This window comes from Marmota marmota, unplaced genomic scaffold (genome assembly GCF_001458135.2).
Source record: "Marmota marmota marmota unplaced genomic scaffold, marMar, whole genome shotgun sequence".
Lineage (NCBI taxonomy): Eukaryota > Metazoa > Chordata > Mammalia > Rodentia > Sciuridae > Marmota > Marmota marmota.
The window spans coordinates 9309026-9325101 of record NW_025999913.1 but is presented as its reverse complement, the minus strand read 5'-3'; the positions used below and the strand labels follow the sequence as shown (position 1 = coordinate 9325101).

Below are 16076 nucleotides of genomic sequence, written 5' to 3'. Positions count from 1 at the left end.
TGTAAAAACTGCCTACAATTAAATTATTGGGACATTGGGAAAATGCAGAATTTTCTTCTACTACCAAGACTTCAAATATAAGAAATAGATTGGTAGAGGAAAAAAGAAATTAAAAAAAAAAATCTAAGTCTCATGGGGTTGAGGTGGGAATTTGACAGGATTGGCTTTATTCAGAGCATAACAAGCTTTAAAACAATTTTTTTTTTAAATACACCTAAAGGTTACTTTAAAACACACCTGTACAAATCCACAGGTTGGATGAGCTGTCTAATGAGGTCATTAAACTATTTTTAAGCCTCACATTATTGGTTTATGAGAAGTTCAGTGGAAATTTTAATTTGCCTTCATGGAACTATGAAATTTCATATTGAGCTCATGGTTGCTTAGCAAAAATATGCTAGAAAAATAAAAAGTCCTCCAGATTGCGGTGCGAGGCTAACGGAAGAAAAAGACTTCCACATTCTGTCAACTTTTTCAAGTTCAAAGAAAACAAGAGAATGATGCTGATACTCAGTCCATCTTTTTTTCTTTATGTTGTTTTATTTTAAGTGAGAGGTATTTCACCCTTCCTAATGATTTGAAATATATCTGACCGATTTTCCTTCTCTCTGTGAATCCAGGAATCCCGTCAGAGCACAGCATTCATTTAGTGGGATCCAACTTCCAGACAGAGGAAGCTAGGGAGGGTTGGAGCCCAAGTTGCTAGAGATGGAGCTGCTAAAGGAGTAGCCCAAGTCCCTGCAGTAAACTCTCCCTGGGACAGTTCCCCAACTCCCACACCCGCTAGGTTACTTTTGGTTACAATTTAGGTAGATTTTTTTTTCCCGTCACTTGGCTTCCTATTTCATACCTCATTAGAAACATAAATTAGAAAGTGAGAAGCTGGTTGACAAAAATCTCAGCTCACAGAAATGGAGATGGGAGGGGATTTTAAAGCCAAAAAAAAAAAAAAAATCTAAATCTTCTTACACCCCTGGGCAGCCCCTGTGAGCGCCATTATTCAGAGCAGAGGGCAGTAGGAAGTGTTTTAGTAAGGACCCTGAAACAGCGGCGTAAAACTAGGCTTACTGCACTTTAAAAATGGAAAATTACATATTTAAAAAAAGAGAGATGGTTATTGAAAATTGATTATAAAACTTTAGAACATTACACCAACATATATACAAGCACACACACACACACACACACAATTTTGGGGGGTTAAAACACAACACCTAATTTCCTAATGACTAATGAGACACTGTGATATTTCCATACAATGTCAACAAATCAAGAGACCTGATTATACAGCTACATAGTATGATGCCTGATTAAACATATGAATCAAATAAATGAATTCAAAAAGGTACATCGATGTTGGTGTTTTGTAAATATTTCAGCAACTTAACCACACATTCCTTGAAATTCAGAATAGCTTTTTCAGAGTGGTGAAGCCAGAACACAGTTCTGACACCCCATTATGCTCTTTAAGTCTATTTTATTTAAATTCAGATTCCTAAAAATTCATGGCAATTAAGATTTCTGGAAGCTGGCACTAAAGCCATCTCCTATTTAGAGTCAGAGGACACTCTGGAAGTCCCACATAGTCTCTGAACTGCTAGTAATAGTTTCCTTGGTCAAATATGAATATAAATGTGACTATATTTAAGTCCCAAAGCCATGGAGCCACTAGAACGGGTGATACGAGTCCCTGCATTAAGATTCACACAGTCGGCTGTTGTGGCTCAGTGGTTGGGCGCTTGCCCTGCATGTGTGAGGCGCTGGGTTCGATCCTCAGCACCACGTAAAAATAAATAAATAAATAAAATATTGTGTCCATCTACAACTAAGAAATATTACAGAAAAAAAGAGATTCACCCAGTCAGATCACTGGGAGGGCTCCCCAAACTCCTACTCCAAGCTAGTTTGATTTTGGTTACAATGTAGATTTTTTTTGTTTGGTGGTTTGGCTTCCCATTCCCTACCCCATTCAACCACACACTCAAAGACAGCGAAAGTCTGGTACAAAAAAACCAAGCTCCTCTGCCTCGTCACCTTTTCATAATCTGCTATCCTTGCCCAACTTAGTATGCAAGTGTTCATCTTGAATGTGTCTTTGGGTCCTCATTTCCTTTTCAAAGCTCTCCTGTCATGTAAAACACATGTTGAATAAGTGCATGAATCCTTTCCTTCTATTGATCTGTCTTTTGCCACTTTAATTTTCAAGCCTAGCTAACAAACCTTAAAAGCCTAGGGGTAAAGTTTATCTCCAGTACAATGCAGGAAGTAAAGTGTTTGTTATCTGGTTAGGAGCACTGATTTGGGCATCCAACAGACCCAAGCTCAAATTCCATATCCACCACTTCCTAGCTGGGTGACCCTGGACAAGTCACAGAACCCTCAGGTCCCTTGTTTGTAGGTTTGAAGTAATGCTATCTACCAACAGGACTATGATGTTTCCGTGAGCACAGACATGCACGTTACACTTGGCTGTTTAGCTGGTGGGATATACTTCCCAGCTCCAGGGCTAGGAGGCTTGTTGAAGGCAATTTCTTTCTTTACTGGGAAGGACTCAGACTCTCTTGGTGTGAATGAGTTGCTCATTCTGTTACCTAGCAGAGGTTTATCCAGCACTTAGCATGTTTCCATTAGCAACTAATGTATTATGAGCACCTATGGTTTCATTCTTTCTTGCACATTTAAAAAATTGTTAAAATTTTCTGATACATAAAAACCCAAAACTGTATTTGTTAATGGAATGCCAAGTCACGTTCAATAGATGTATACATTGCGTAATGTTTAAATCAGATTAAACATATCTATCTCCTCACATAGCTATCATTTCTTCATAATGAAAACTTTCAAAATCCTTTTTAGCTTTTGGAGATATACAACAGTACATAAGTGTTGCCTATATTTCTTGCATGTTTTAAGAAATAAACAGCCAAGTTCCTTCCTTCCCCTTCTCTTTCTTCCTGTTCCTCTGAAACATTTGACACTTACGAGATTCCAGATACACTGATGTTTATTGTTACTTACAAATAAAAGCAAAAAAGTATCTCCATGAGTCAGAGCATTGGTAAATTCTAGTTCACATGCACAGTGCATTCAGTCACATCATTTGAATCATTTCTTCTTCTTGCATTGTGATGCGGTCTGGGTTCCAAAAAGGAAATCTTATTTGAATAAGTAAAAATTTTTAGATATTATTAAATTCTTAATGCTAATGCCAAAATATAATCAGGTTCAGATGCACACCTGGACACCTTCCATGTGGAAAATATCTTCACACAGAGGGCCTGGATTGGACCTGGACCATGTTCAACACCATATTTTTTAAAGCATAAGAAATATGGCACTAAATATTGTACATTTTTAAGTTAAATCCTTTAATACAGAGAGAAACTTTCATGGATTTTTAGAAATTATATATTTCTTCCTTTGTTGGGGGAAACAGAAGATGAAGTCCTGGTAGAAGCAATGACACATGACATTTGGGTGCTTCTTCCACTGAAGCATTAGAAAGTGATTGACAGGCAATCTAGAAAACCTCCAGAAGACACTGTTCTTAAAAACAGAAAATCAAGACTATAAAAAAAGTAAGAGAAGTACGACCATTGTATTTATAAGTTATAATCTCAAAATCCAAATTAGCAAAGAGGAGGTATGCAGGAATTTTCAAGAAAATCCCTTCTCGAAGCATACAGAGCCACAAGCAAGCGGGAAACAACCTCAGTGGATCAGCATGAGTCCCTGTCCTGTCCTGGGCTTCACCACCATCTGCTGTTAGTTCTCAACTTGCTCAGTCTGCTCAGTCAGTTCCTCCGCTTCCCGTCTTTGAAGGTTGGCTGGGGTTTCTCTCTGCTTCTGTCTTTCCTATGGTGCTTTGTCCTAGTTGGTTACACAGGACATCTACCCCTTTAAAACCATCTTACTGGTGTTTCAGTAGAGGATAGAGACGGACTTTTGTGCCTTCTAATTTCTTAGCTTGCATTAGAAAACGTGGGACTTGTATGGATTGTACATGTCTTCCCCAAACGCACAGGTTCAAGATCTGACCCCAGTGTGATGGTATGTGGGGATGGGAAGTAGATAGGTTAGTTGAGGTCATGCTGGGGGGACCCATCTGATAGATTATACAGACGCACCATAAGAGATGTCAGGTATTCACAAGTCACACCAGAGAGCTCTCTTCCTGCCAAGACAAGCTGCAGCGAGAAGGCTGCCCTCAGTAAGCCAGGAGCAGTGCCCTCACCCACCCAGCAGGCACCTTGATCTTGGACTTCCAGTTTCCAGAACTGTGAAGAACACGGGTCTACTGTCTAACCACCCAGTCTATGCTCACCATGATAGACAGGTCTGTGTCTGTGATCGAAAGGCCTCTATAGAGGAACTGGGAATGTAGCTTGGTGGTAACTGCCCACTTAGCACACATGAGGCCCCGGGTTCAATCCCCAGCACCAAAAAGAAAAAAAGAAACTTTATAGATATAAATGAGACAGTATTTAATAATATAAGTGGGCCAGGTGAGGTGGTGCACACCTCTAGCCCCAGCTACTCACGCGGCTCAGGTGGGAGAAATGCTTGAGTCTGGGGTTCACGGCTGGCCTAGGCAACTCAAAAAACAAAACAAAATTAAACCAAACCCACTGGGTGACAAAAACAGTTCTGAACTTTATTAGTGGCCAAACCGTCCACAGCTAAGTGGGGTGTCCGTGAACAATGAACTGACCAGGTCACAGGGCCCTCCTGACCACCGTGGCCCACTGCTCATAGGCTTCTGAGGGCTCTCGAATGGTTTTGTATTTTAGGGAACGTACTTATCTCATTATTTTATTGATCTATTTAAGAACACAAATGGAAACAGATGGTATTACTTCTTTCAGTGACATAAACCCCGGGGAACGCCATTTACTGGGAAAGCCCAGGATATGGGAAGCTGGGCTCTGCAGCTCTTCCACGTCAGCTGGAGATGTGGCCCCGTGCCAGCACCGACGTGGGTGGCCCCAGTGACATGCTTCTGGCTGACAGGCTGCAGGGAGGGAGAGGGGTACAGAATTGGGAGCACTGATCCACAAATGAGCTTGCTGTGTCTCAAAAGCTCCAGACTCGTGGAGTCCTTTTGGTGAGGACCTTGACGCAGCTGCCAAACACGGGGAACACCGTTTCCTGGATCACTGGAGTTTGGGGAGATCAACCGTCATTCTGGTTAAAAAGGCCACCTCCCTTGAAGACCTGGGATGTCTGACTTTGGAGTCAGGGGTCTTCATCCTCAAGCCAGTAATTAAAAATACGGTGCTGTTATCGTTTGGAACTTGAATGTCTCCCAAAGGCCCACATGTTACAGGCTTGGTCTCCAGGGTGGCACAAGTGGGAATCTTTGAAGCGTGGGGCCTAGTACAAGGTCTTTAAGGGTACGCCTTTAAAGAAGATTGTGGCACCCCAGCCCCCTCCTCTTCTCCTCATTGCTGCCTGTCTTGTGAGGTGAGTGGTTTTGCTTTGCTCTCGACTATGGACTGGAACCTCCAAAAGTGTGAGCCAAAACAAACCTTTTCTCTTCATAAGTTGATTCTCCTAGGTATCTGTTATAATGGCGCAACACTGACTAACATACGCCCCTCAGGACTGACTGAGCCCTCGATCCCTGCCTCACGCCACACACTACCCTGAGAGTCTGAATGCGGTGATTACAGCCTTACATGGGACGCGGGTAAAGAAAGGGAAGAGACAGTTGCATCCAGCGTTAGAGCAACATGTTACAAAAACAATTCATCACCATTTTCTTGACTTCAACTTGCTGTTATTTAGAGAAATGGATATAGACATTTGCACTCTTGTCAAAATTTCAGGAATTCCCAGGAACGAAACACCCACCCAAATCCCTCACCTCAAGCCAGCAAGAACTGAGAGATACCTACTAATTTCATGGGGGATAGTATTGACTTTCATTTTCCCTCAACAGAGCTGGATGTAGGATCTAAATTTAAGTGGCCTTCAGATTCTCATTTTTAGAGACCCATGTGCATTATAGGCTTTTAAATGTTTGCTGCTTTGCACCTGGGAGAGAGAAAGGCTGTGCTGGTAAGCAGCTTGCTCTCTTTGTCCTTCATTTAGATTCCCGTGACCGTCCCATTCAGTGCTAACTATTCTCCCAATTGTGAGAGCATGCGGATTTGGATCTCCTAAAGAAAAAAAAAATGTTCCTGTTCCAAAATCTGGTCCTAGGGAACCCAGCTGAGACCCGGCCACTCAGAGAGGACAATGACAGGGAGATGCTCTTCATTCTCACTGCCAGGAGCTGGATACAGTCCAGCTACTGATTCTTTCACGATTGTGGGATGCTCTCTTTCTCCTGAGTTCCAGGAACTCTGGTCCTTAGGAAGTTTGCTCCTTTCTTGATCTTTTTTTAAAGTGATAACTACAAGTTCACCTTCCGAGACATTTTAGAGATACTTCCTCCTGGTTTCTAAGAAGCTTGCTTATTAACAAATTAAAAGAAACCCGGACCACCAACGTACCTGATGAAGATGTGCAGGCACTACGCAAACTCACAGGTAGTGAGTTTGTGCTCATTTTTAAAAGGACCAAGGACGATGATATTAACTGTCAACCTAATGCTGGCAACAGCAGCCTAGATTGCATGGTCCTTTCAGTGACCCTCAAATCACACCACATACTCTCTGGGCAGTGGTTCCTAGAAGCGTCCTTCAATTTTCAAATTAATTCTCCTTAAAAGTTGAAAAAAAAACACGAAATTTTTAAAGTATTTAAAAGTAGAAAGATTAGTGCAATGAACCTCAACTACTAATACATTTTCAACAACTGTCGTCACAGTTCTCATGCCTGATAAGGAAGTTAGAGTGTCTCTCCAGAGAGGTTCCCTACTGGAGTTAGACAATATGATCAATCCACTGGCACGATCACCATGTCCTAACCTACAAGTGCCGTCTTAACCCACTGACACCGGTGCTGATGTTCACACATGTTTTGGAAGCTTTACTTCTGGTGGTGGTCATGAAGTCTCCTGAGATGAGAGGTGCAGGAAGCTCACACACCCTCTCCTCTGGGAGAGTTCAACTTCATCTAATTACAGACATAAACTCCAGGAGTATCTGGAGGCTTAATCAGTAGCGGGTTATGCAACCCTAATTAAAAATAACTTTCAAAAACACAAGACACCTAGTTGGAGAACACAAAGTTCTGAAACTCTTCAGGGTTTTGTTTTTCTTTAACTGATCTTAATTTCCATTGGCTTGTTTACCACTTAAACCCTGCTGGCAAGAATCCCGACACAGAGGACGAGCCCTAGACGACGCATGGGGGCTGCCGGGCTTAGGAGCAGATGGATTCCAATCCGCACGCAGGCAAATGCCATTACACACATGACAGGCATTCAGCAGACCATAATACTGCCCGTAGTTCTTGTAAGACCGTGTATGCATGTGCACACGAGCATTCACATGTGCGTGTCCCTACATAGATACTCAAAGCTCAGGAAGGTCCGGAGCCTCACGCTGCGGATGTCTGATCTCGATCCAGGACAGTCTCTCCCTTGGCTGCCCTCCTTCAGACACCGCCATCCCTCATTCATATGACCGTCATTTCACATCCAGCCCTTAGCACAGACTGCTGCAGCCCAGAGGAGACCCCGAAGGGACTGAGGAGGCCTCTGCTATCTCCATGTGGCCATTCTCACCGTCCCCACCCAAATGCACCCTGCTAACTCAGCTGGTTTTAAGAAGCCGCGTTCATCCTCCAGAAGCTCACATGTCAGAAATGTACCCCAATTTCATGTGTCGATGGTGTGAGGTGGGGGCCCTTTGGGAGGTGGTTAGGGTGAGGCCCCGTGATGGTATTATTGGCTTCACTGGAAAAGGCAGAGAGGCCTGGGCTAGGAGCTTGGTCCGTCTCACCATGTGATGCTTTCTGCTATGTTAGGACACGGCTTAAAGGCCCTCCCCAGATGCCCAGCAGATGTGGATACCATGTTGTCAGACTTCCCAGCCTCTAAGCCAAGAGCTAAATAAACCCCTATTTTTCTTTGGGGGCAGGGTAGGGAGTGCTTCTGACAAAAGCTCAGAAAGCTTGCTGGACAAATTCTGAAAGTGCTGCAACACTAAACCTCTATTCTTTATAAATTATTGAGTATCAGGTATTTTGTTACAGCAACTGAAAATGAACTGAGACACAGATGATCCTAATAGAGTCGGACATGTGCTGTACGGGAATAGTGAGTCTGCTACACAGGGAACCTGGGAAGGAGGTTCTGACACCAGCTAAGGTCTGGACACACTCCTTAAACAACAAAGTGCTTGAGCGGTTTCTCAGGAAAAGCTTCCAGAATCCACTCCAGGAGGGTCAGGAACCAGCTTTTTAAGGATGGACACTTGCAACAAAAGCCAGCTTGTCCTATCAGTGGCCCCAGCATTACATGACGACGGCCCCCAAAAGAAACACGCCACCTGTGAAGAACCAAGGTGACCACTGGCATCTGTGCGTCCCCCAGCCATCCCCCAGCCATCCAACCAACAGGAAATTTCCCCCTCCCCCTTCCCCTTCCTAGAAACAATGGCACTACCAACTGACCAGGGGGCGAAGCGGGGCTCCATTTTAGCCAGTTGTCTATGCAACAAAATGTCTCCTTTTGCAAAACCCACTATACTATGGATTTCTGAGCGTTTTGTTCCATCCCGGGGCTCCTGTTCCCCTGGGACAGGTGAGGAAAAGGAAGCAGGAAGTGGTGAAGCAAGTTTCCCAAGGTCACCAAGCTCTTCAGTGACAGAACCCGGGCAATCTGGCTCTGCAGTCTGTGCCCCGTGCCAGACCTCCTCCAGGAACCTCCGCCCCTGATCACTGGGACATTCTAGCTGCTTCCTCTGGTGCCCTGGGCTTCTTTGCTGGTTTCTGTGGCCTGGAAAAAACCCATCCTGAGCTAGAAAACCTCCCTCTCCAGATCTCCCAAGCCCTGGCTCCCAGCTATTCACCTGCCCGACAAACCCAGACTAGGTTCCTTAGGGAGTGAGGCTTGCTCTTTATCACCTGAGGTCCTGGCAGAGGTGACAGTCACAGCAGATGCTTTCAGGGGCAAGCTCCTGCCCTGTTCAATGACTCACAGTATGCCCTCAATGTGTTGTTTGTTTGTTCTGTTTGTTTTAGATAATGCCTTCAGAGAAAATGACAAGGAGCCAGCCCGAATAGCCTGACACTCTGACTCATTCTTTTTGGTGACTAAGAGTAAACGTAGCTCATTACAGTAGTGAATTCTTCTCCCAGAGACTCTCTCATCTGTCATTTTTGGTTTTGGACACGTGATACGTGGCCTCGAGCTGAGCCTGTTCTCCATGTGATCCGTCTTCTCCCACATGAATAGGCAGGAGTTTCCCCAGTAAAAGCTCCTGGCTTGCTTCGTCTGGGGACAGCCTGTGTGTCAGTTGTCCCAGCGCTGGCCTAATTTGCTGCAAAGAACAAGCCTCTCTCCACTCCTTTCCTCTTGGTTGCATTTATTGGCTTTGTGCTCACCAAGAGGCGAATTCATGACAAAATTCAGTTACAAAACAAATGACTCAGATGGAATTTTGCCCTCGGAAATTCCTGAGCTTGTGCTACTCACTCCCCACAGGAGTGGTGAGCGGCGGCAGCCAGTCCCAGGAGGGCTCTCCACGTTGCCAGAGTGGGTCCTGAGCAGATCAGGGGAAGTGACCCCTTACCGTGGGGCAGATAAAGCCCCATCTTGGGGTCTGACTCACGGGCCCTGCACTGCTGCTGTCCTGGGCAAGTGCAGGGCCTGGAGTCCGCTTCTAGAGCAGCTAACACAGTGGGAGGAGGTCACACCTCTGCTGCCAGGGCTGAGAGGTTGAAAGCAACCTCCGTCCAGGATGCCACAGGGCAGAGGTCAGGAGATGGAAAGAAACCTCCGTCCTGAAGGGGAGGCTGGTCAGGGATGCCTGGCTACAGAAAGCCAGGGGAGATCTGGGAGATTCAGAGAAATCCATCTGGGCTGCTGGCAATTTAAGGTTTGGGAGACGGGAAGACAGTCCATCCTGCAGATGTGCAGGAAGGTCAAGGAACTCCAGGGGAAGTGTGTGCTGTTTTTATTCCAGGACACCCAGATGTGTCATTTCGTGGTTTCAACGCTTTGAAATTCTCTAACCACAGACCAAATTTGAAATCCTTACTTGAGTAATCAATCAGGGGATTTGCATTTTGACTAGACATTGCTTCCCAGGCCTTAGGAACTTGGGGTGGGGAACAGGCAATCTCTCCCGAGGAGAGCTCCTCTCCTCCATCAACGGCTTCTCCAGTGATGACAAGACGTATCCTGGAATTCCTAGACAGCTCTGGCGCGGATTCTTGCAGATTCTTCACTCTTTTAGGTAGTTTCCCCCTGTACTTTTTTGGGGGAGTTGGGATGGGGTACCAGGGATTGAACTCAGGGGCGCTCCACCACTGAGCCACATCCCCTGCTCTATTCCGTATTTTATTTAGAGATTTTTCTTTTTTGTCCTAATGAGTTCACTCATGGTTCTGCACGCCTAATTTGATATTTTGTTGAAAATATTTTGGCACGGTAAACTTGAAATTTTTCTCGTAAAGACCTTTAAGATAGTTCTTACGGAGTTAACATGCAAGGGCCTCTCCCTCTCTTCCTATCTCTCTACTTTAAATCACTTGGCCTTTTGCTTATGTTAAGATAATTTTGTTATTCAAGGTCCCTTGGAGGTTTGTTATTTCAGCCAGTCCTGGCCGGAATGCAAACATCTAAGAGTTATCTCCTAAACTCATTTGAGGAGGAGAGGAAGGGGGAGGAGGAGGAAGGAAGGAAGGTAAAGGTTTTATGTGGTAAAGGTTTTCGCTCTGTCTGACCATGCTGCTACGTAAGTCACCTTGCCTGAAAGCTCTGGTCGCAGCCTTTGGAAGACTGCAAATGAAAATCTTCAAGGTGACCTTCACTTGTTCCATTTTCTCAGCGACATGATTTGGATTCAACTATCTTCTTAAAAACTGGTGAATTTATATTACTCAATGTTTTGTCTCAAGACTAAAATTATGCAAGGTCTATGCTCAAGTGCAGCAAGTTAAGGGTTTTTCTTTGATAAATAGCTTGAAATGATGATGACGCTAATATCTCAGTTCTCGTGGGTAGTCTAGGAAGAAGTGTTAAAAATAAATAAATAAGGAAGCTATATGTGGGACAACTGTTTATAGGTGCACTGTTCATGTAATTTGAAGTCTGAAAGTTATGTGGGAAATAAACATCGGAGTCATTTCTAAGTCAGTTCAAATACTGAAGTATCAATTGCTAAATATGAATCCAAGTACTCTTGGCTTCTTTAAAAAGACAGTATATAAAAAGTCTGTTAATAAAAACATTTTCATGTTTTTGGCATAGGGAAAAGCAATTTAAGACTGCTTTCTTCTTGGGTCTTCATTAACAAGCAAGGTGACCAAGAGGGAAATTCAAGATGGTGCTGACATCTGCTCAGCCCTGGTGAATGGCATCCCCTTGGTGGGAGCAGGCATGAGGGAGGTCACGTGGCAAGACAGAGAGTCAGGAGTCAGCTCCCTCCGCACAGCTCACTCTCTTGGGAACTCAATCCCTTCTGAGGGCGGTTCTCCCACTGACCTAACCATTTAAAGCTTCCACCATCATAACACCAGAACACTGAGGATCAACCTTCCAGCACATGAACCTCTGGGGGACAGACCACATTGGAACCACAGCATGCATTAGCAGGGACAATATGTGTAGCACTGTGTGGTCACCTCCCCGTGTGATGACAAGGGACCAATTCATCATATAACTGGTGTACTTTGTAAGAGAAGAATCTCAAGTCAGTTCTGAAGTCCAACGGTGTTTCCCAACAAATGTTAGGAGATTCAATTAATTTCAATAGATTTTCATAAATGCATTACACGATACCAGTCTCTGGGTATTTCACGGAAAGCTAAGATTTTCTTACTTTCCACAAGATCTAATTTATCATGTTTGCCATATTAAAAATACGCTTGGGGAGAAAAAGATGTTTTTAAAAAAGTTACATGTTTTCTCATATGTGGAAGACAGAGAGGAAAAAGGAAAGTGGTGGGGACTGGGGTCCTAGCTCAGCGGTAGAGTGCTCGCCTTGCACGTGCAAGACCCTGGGTTCGATCCTCAGCACCACATAAAAATAAATGAATAAAATTAAAGGTGTTGCATGCAACTACAACTAAAAAATAAATATTAAAAAAATAAAAATAAATTTAAAAAAGGAAGGGGGGGCAAAGATCTCATGAAAATCAAAGGGAGATCAGTAGAATAGAGGAAAGGGATGAGGGGGTGGGATGAAAGGAAGGAGGGGGAATGTGCAGGGGAGTGATATCAGCCAAATTATATTGTTATATCAAATGCCTGTATAAACATATAGACAAATCCTACCTAAGTACAACTTATAATGATTCAATAAAATATGTGGGAGAAAAAAAACTGACTCTTTTCCTTGTAAGTTAGAGGAGACAAAGAGAAAGCCTGAAAACCAGGAAGCCAGGGAGGGAGGGGGTTCCTGAAATATCTTCCGATTAGGGCAGAAGAAGTATCTGTTCAGGGCTGGTCATGAGTGAGGTGCTTTTCATGCGTGGACACCCTCACCATCACCTACCACTGTAAGTATAATAGTTCCCACTTTGCAGGTGAAGCAACTGAGGCTCGGTATTGCAGGAATAGCCCCAGTTGTGTGACGCCAGAGCTCTGCCACAAGGGGACCCTTTCCTTCACGCCATGCCATCCTGGCTGGCTGAGCATCAGAGCAATGAACTCGTGGAGTTTCTGAGAAAGGATTTAATCAGCCACCTGGACCTGGTTAATCTTCAGGGCAAGGGACCTCTTCCTTTCTTGATTCCCTGAGCCAAGACAGTTCTGGACTCTCTGAAGGTTATAAGGGACGTCACGGTGTCCAAGCACAACCCGGGAGCAAGTGTCATTCTTAACTCACATCCGCGACACCAAGGCCTCCCTGGGGAGTAAAAATGGAGGAGGCAGAGAACCTAGCACACATGTACACTTTTCCAGTTCCAAAACATTTCAGAGATTTCTCTGAAGTTTTAATTCACTGGTAGAAACCCACTGAAGGCTGAATTTTAAAACTTCATCTAGCTTCCAGAACCAGCACCGAGGACTATGTATTGGCTGAAGGAGGAGGAGCCGATGACATTCTGCATTCTCCAGGAATTTGTGAGATCATCCTTCTCATCATAGACATCCAGAGTTGGGTGGAGAAGCAACGGTTGGCATTAATTTATTTGAAATATCTGGTGAGAGCTTGCCTTGTGCAGAACTCTGTGGTAGGCAGGATAGGGGTGAATAAAAACCATACAAAAAGAGGTGGCTAAGAAAGGAGGGTATAGTTGTCAGGGGGACAGACACAGTGCTACCATTGCTAGTGAACATAATAGAGATAAGAAGAGGATGTGATCTGTGTGGGCCGAAATCACAAGGTGAGTTACTGCCAGTCACGTTAGACACATTTAAAAGGCAAGCTCAGTGGGATTTAAAATACACACATATTTGCATACATCCTATCTTACTGACCAAAGTCCACCTTTTTGTGAGACTTACATGTATTAACTAGTCGCAGAACAGGTGTCAAATAAAAAGCTGCCTGATTGACTCAAGCATGTCAGATGGTGACTAAGATTCGAATGTTAGCCTTTGAAGAGCTGAGAATGTATTTTTAATTTAATATTTCATGCCCTTTATTAGTACTTTTCTGAGATTCTGAACAGACACCTGATGAAAGTCCTGAAGAAGAGCACAACAACCAAACCTAACACAGGATGGAAAGATACCAATTGAAGCCAAACCCCAAACCCTTTAAACATGGCATCCTGCCTGGGTTCAGTCTGCAAGGGGTCACTTACCTTTGCTGCTACAAATAACCAGTGACTTTTCACTTAAAGGGAAAACCAAGAGAGTGGGGTAAGGGGCAGGTTTCTACAGTAATATGTCAGCGGCTCTGAAACAACATGGCGGGCCATCTTCTTCCCAGAATGCACTCTGCCTCTGGCAGTGTCTGGGCTTCAAGGCTCTGTGGGTCTAAGTCAGTCTGTGAGTGTCTGAGCCAGTGCAGACCTCACTCAGGTTTTGAATAAATCCATGGACCAGTTCTGACACTTTAAAAGTAATACTATGCCTACACAGAAACACTTACCGTCTACCAGCAGTATGATCTAGGAATTTGATCTGCGTGTGTATCAATTTCTTCACCTGACAACAGGGATAATAATGTGTTCATCTACTTCACAAGGTGATGAAGTGAGATAATGCAAACAGGTGGCTTAAAAGTTTCTATGACAGACTGGGTACTCTTTATCTGAAATGCTTGGGGACAGAAGTGTTTCAGATTTGGGAAGTTTTTGGATTTTGGAACATCTGCACACACACAATGAGATGTCAGGGAGTTGGGACTCATTAACACACAAAATTCATTCATGCTTTAGGTACAAATTATATAGACTGAAGGTTGTTTCATACCACATTTTCAGTGCACCTGCATTTTGACCAAGGCTCCTCACCTGAGGTCAGGTGTGGAACTTTCTAGAGGTAGTGTCTTGTCAGCACTCACAAAGTTCTGAATTTTGGAACACATCGGACCTCAGATTCGGGAAGTTTAGCCTATATTATTCCCTCCTCAGAAGTTCTTAATCAACTTTTAACATTCCTTATATTATAAAACATTGTGCTCTTACAAAAACACAGGAATGTATGGCTTATGTGAAAGAGCACACGTGCAGATACCACCTGGAGACAGGAAATGAAGCCTTGGCAGCCACCCAGAAGACCCTCGTGTGGCCTTCCCATCTGTCTCCTCTGCCTGCCCTAAAAAGAAACACAGCTCGGTCTTCTCACATACTTTAATATTCTTTCAAGGTGGCCTTAAGTAGCTTAATGCCTGGTGAGTGCTCAAGAACTGTTGGCTTGTACTTTTGCTTATTTATTTTTTTAGAAAACAAAGGGTTCAGTCAAGCAGCCTTCCTCTGCCTCATGTCACACTTACACGTAGAACAGGTGTCAAATAAAGGGTGTTACACGCAACACCTTTCTCTCTAGGCCATCTCAGGGCATAAGCAGCCTGCTGCTACCTCTCCAAACACGGCTGGTACCTTAAAAGCATGATGGGTTAGTAACCCTGGCGCCTACACGTGAAATGTATGTCCCCCCAGTCTCAGACCAGTTAGCGCTTTCTCATTCGCCTCGTCAACCTGCAGGGTTAATGATTACCTCTTGATGATTGGATTTGTCCAGAACCTTTTTTTGTTTTTTCCCACTGCCCAGGATTGGCCACAGGGTCTCACACAGGCTAGGTGAGCATTCTGCCTCTGAGCTCAATCCCCAGCCCCTATCCAGAACTTATATGGAAAAAAAAAATTACTTTTGGAAGAAAAAGGTGGAGAACTAGAGAGTCAAGAATGAAGTCTGTCTGCACACCATCCTTGCCGGTGACCTGATGACACATCAGGGCAGCCCCATGCCACCCCAGCACATCTTGCTCCGCACATCCTAAGTAGAAGATTCACACTGGGTTGCTTACCCAGCATGCATCTGCTCTAGTCACTGCTTGGTGGAACTGTGGGGGTTCTCCGCCCTTAGGCCTCACTCTGAATGCAGCAGGAGCTGGGGTGGGCAGTTGCACTGAGCAAGACACAAGCTCCCTTCCCAGTGGTGGTCACATGCATCTTTCTGCTCCCTGCTCCAAGTCCGCTACACTCAGCCCAAGGGCCAGTGCAGCCTGGAAACGTGTGGATGGAAAGCAATGGGGACGGGAGCCCTGCTGTCCACAGAGGTGACCTCAAACTGGACACACCTTCCTGGTGGCCTTTCTTCCTCCTTGAGTTTGCATCACACCTGTTTCCTGAGATCAACTCTGAATAAACCACCTGCCTCCAAATCCACGTCTCAGGCTCTGCTTACAGGCAACACCAACCATGTGTGGAAGGGAGAAGGTGTGGCTTCAGAGGATTTCTCTGGGATGCAGAGTCAAGTGCGATAAAGATGAGGGGGGGAGGGAGAGGGAGGGGGAGGGAGGGGAGAGGGAGGGAGAGGAGGAGAGGAAGGGGAGGAGGAG

General features: G+C 44.6%; 1 protein-coding gene, 1 non-coding gene and 1 pseudogene across 12 annotated transcripts in view; all 3 read right to left on the bottom strand.

Moving 5' to 3' along the window:
• Phactr1 (phosphatase and actin regulator 1) overlaps nt 1-16076 on the bottom strand; it is a 500641-nt gene that overhangs the window by 124843 nt on the left and 359722 nt on the right. The gene's annotated exons all lie outside the window — the stretch shown is intronic.
• LOC107149366 overlaps nt 1-16076 on the bottom strand; it is an 80518-nt pseudogene that overhangs the window by 24433 nt on the left and 40009 nt on the right.
• LOC125615627 lies at nt 8035-8098 on the bottom strand. Its single transcript, XR_007346306.1, has one exon. It is a non-coding gene; the product is annotated as a U7 small nuclear RNA (small nuclear RNA).